Consider the following 3,959-nt stretch of genomic DNA (forward strand, 5'->3'; position numbering starts at 1 on the left):
AAGCTTTGGGTTCCACATAGTTTTATTTGACCTTCCAATATATGTAATACTTGTTACAATCCTCAAGATATATTGAAAGTGTGCAATACAGCTTTTAGTTGTAATAGTAAAAAAACTCTAGATAACAAAAAGCTTTATTATTTTACTTGATGAGGAAACCCAGAAAGAAAACTGCACAGAAATGTGTACAGTACATGGAAAGTTAGGCGACTTATTTTAGCCAGTGGGAGTATGAATTGGTTAAACGTTTGCAATAATTACTGGCATCTACTAGTGGCCAATCTTTTTCCCTCCTAGCTATATGGTTGATTGAAATGTAAAATCAAAGTCTATATACAATCTTTCTTAGCAACACCATTTGTCATTGGGAGAGACTAGAAACAACCCCAAATCATTACAGAAAAGAAAGACTGTATATATTGCATTGTATTGGTGGTACAAAATACTCTATAAAAATAAAAAAATACAATATTGTTTAAAGTAACAATATGGAAGAGTTGAACAAACAAGACACTGAAAGAGGAGGAGAAAAATAATCTCAGTCCATTTATAAAAACATCAAATTCAGCATGTCCATTTGAATATGGTTAAATTTACAATTAGAAACTTGGGGAGAGGAGCCAGGCATGCGTAGCTCATGCTTACAACCCTAGCTACTCAGGAAGCTAAAATGTGAGGATTGTGGTTTCGAGCCAGCCCTGGCTGCAAAGTCTGGGAAACTTTTATCTCCCATTAATCACCAAAAAGCTTGAAGTAGAGCTGTGGCTTGAGTATTTGAGGGCTAGCCTTGAGTAAAAGAAACCTCAAGGATAGCAGTCAGGCCCTGAGTGCGTTCCCAAGACCAACAAAAAATGGGGAAGGGACATATAGGATATTTCTGTCTGACTTTGATGGAGGCTGTAGATATATATCTATATAGACATATAGATATATCTCTATATATATATAGCTGTGTATATATATATATATATACAGCTATATATAGTTTGAAGGACAATATTCATATCCTCCAAGAACTATATAAAGTCTGAAGCAATAGTTGCTGTTAATATCATGGACTCAAATGATAGGAATTCATGGGTAATTCCCCAAAATTAGATAGCCTAGTCTTTAGGATGGGCTAAAATGTTGAGTTACATTGTGATGCAGCAGAAACAGAGCCCCTAAACATTTCAGTTGGTGACAGTCATTTGTACATTCTCCTCTAGAAGTGATGATTTGTAAGATTATTTCCTGCTTCATTTGCTAAACTGGTGTTCCTAAGGACCAGATTATGTCTGCTTTACACATAATTGTATCCATAGCTCTTAATACTGTGCTAAGTAGCATTTTCTTTACTTACAAACATTCTACGGGCTCAAAAACAATTTTAAAATTCTTTTGCCATAAATCTGAGTTCAAAATTTAGTCAACAGCTTCCTCTGGGACATTATGATAAATCCTCTTGGAGGTTATACATACACAGTTAATAGACTCCCAAAGATCATTTTACTAAGCTTCAGACTTGTCTACCAAATGCACCTCAGATTAAGTGGTCAAATAAATTTAAGATCATCATACTATGTGCTACGCATTTTCAAGTATTTTAAAATACTTCTATGTAAAGAATTCCTAAATATCTGAATAAGAATGATAACTTTGTTAATAGAAGAACTGCAGAACACTGTACAGTACAGAATTAGCATGCTTTGATGCTCAATTTGGAGAGGGTATCTTGACAAATTAAATTAGAATCTTTGAGGATGAAGTTAGTATCAACTGAAGAATTAGATTTCTAACACAGTTCTGATAATCTGTTTTTAATTTTTATTTTTAATTTTTATTATGAGAATACCATACAGAGGAGTTACAATTACATGGGCAAGATAAAGAGTAATTTTTTTTATCAAGGTCTGATCATCTTGATGAAAGTCCTAACAAGTTTGTCTACTTTCTGTGTGAACTTAGAAAATTATTTACTCCCTGGACCACTTCAGATTCATCATTTCATGACTTTAGAAGATATGTTTATAAACTCAGGATCTGTGGAAGTTGTGGGAGAAGCCTAAAACTTTTCTATTGTCATGGAAAAATATACTACTCATTATTCTTAAATGTAGGTTAGCTGAAATTGTTATAAAGAGCATTGTCTTCTTGCAGAAAGATAACAGACAAAATATTTTGTTGGAATTTACTTTCTTTGGCTATGATTCAATTAAAAAATTTATTGGTCTTCTAATATAAATTTGTAAGTCTTAACTCTATAGAGAATCTACATAAATTAACTGTAGAATCAGAGTAAAAACTCTGTATGTCCTTTTATGTTTTCTGTCAATTTATACAACTTAGTCAACACTACATCAAGGAATCTGTAAAACACTTTAACCCTCTATAGTTCCTTTCCTCTTCCATTCATTTCTCCTTTTCCATTTAACTTCTACTTTGCACTATTGGAATTTTAGCGAGCATATTTTTATATGTCTTTGTGGCAAATATCAAAATTAAAGTTCTACAACTTTACATTTACATGTAAGGAAAGGTAAAGAAGGAAGGGCAAATAAATTTCATACAAACTTCTCAATTATAACTATAAAGATTTAAACATCAGGATGTCTGAAAAAAAAAAAAGGATTTCTGCTATGTAGCACATCTTTGCAATCACTGACATTACTGAGGGAACAATAAAGGTTGTGGTAGCAACCACAGAATGGAAGAATGGGAGCCAGTGATGAGGATGATGCACTCAGTAATTGAGCACAATTAGAATCTTTGTGACATCATATCGTAGTATTGAAGAGACATGATAAAGCAGCTATAACTATTACAGAGACATACCAAACAGCAGAGGGTGTGAAGGGACTCCCCTAGAACACAAGCTGAGCTCCTGAAAAGACAGAATCATAAAGAGTCATATCACTTCCTTCTTCTGCATCCATAATCAGTAAAAACTAGCATGTGAATTATTAAAAACAGAGAACATAATTATCTATTTACATTTTAAGAAACCAGGAAGAGTTTATGAAATTAGATATCCAAATGAGAAAACATAAATTAAAATTATTTATGTATTTTCCACAGTTAAATATTTAATTTCTTAGTAATAAACAAACAGGTACAAAATAACACACAGAATGTACATAAATGCCAATCTGTATTTTTCAGCATAGCCTGCCTGGTCAGAAAAATCTGTCTTTATCTCTAATTAACCAGCAAAACTTGGGCTGAAGATATGGCTCAAAAGGTAGAACACCACCAGTCTTGAGCAAGAAAGCCAAGGGAGAACGCAAGGCACTGAGTTCAGTCCCATGAAACTAGAACAAAAAATTAGCAAAGGGTATTACAAAGTCGTTCACAAGGCGAGTGCAAACACTAGAATTGAAATGTTTAACTGCATTAGTAATGAAGGAATTGTCTAACATGTGCTTTTCTCTATGGTTCATCCATACAACTTATTCTTATGATTTCCTTAATATTATAAGCTTCAACAATATTAACAAAAGGTTAAAACAGAAGATTTAAAGCAAAAATGATCTATCTTTTAGTTTCTGAAAGAAAAATTGGGTCCATTCATCTTCTGAGGGGCATCTGGGTTGGTTGCATATCTTATAGTTGTGCTGTTAGACTTAGTATGGCCTTCTTTGTGATTGTTTGGGTCAATGTCCAAAAGTGGGATTGCTGGGTCATAGGGGAGCTCTATGTGGAGTCTTTTGAGGAACCTCCATACTGCTTTCCAAAGTGGTTGAACAAGTTTACACTCCCACCAACAATGCAGTAGGATTCCCTTCTGGCCACATCTCATCCAGCATTTGTTGTTATTAAAAGTTCTTGATGATAGCCATTCTAACTGGGGTGAGGTGAAATCTCAATGTTGTTTGATTTGCATTTCTTTTATGGCTAGAGAGGTTGACAATTTTTCATGTGTCTACTGGCCATTCTTATTTCCTCTTCATAGAAGTTTGCTCCATTTGTTAGGAAATGGA

This window comes from Dipodomys spectabilis, unplaced genomic scaffold, assembly GCF_019054845.1.
Source record: "Dipodomys spectabilis isolate Male_0828 unplaced genomic scaffold, ASM1905484v1 ptg000009l, whole genome shotgun sequence".
NCBI classification, from domain to species: Eukaryota; Metazoa; Chordata; class Mammalia; order Rodentia; family Heteromyidae; genus Dipodomys; species Dipodomys spectabilis.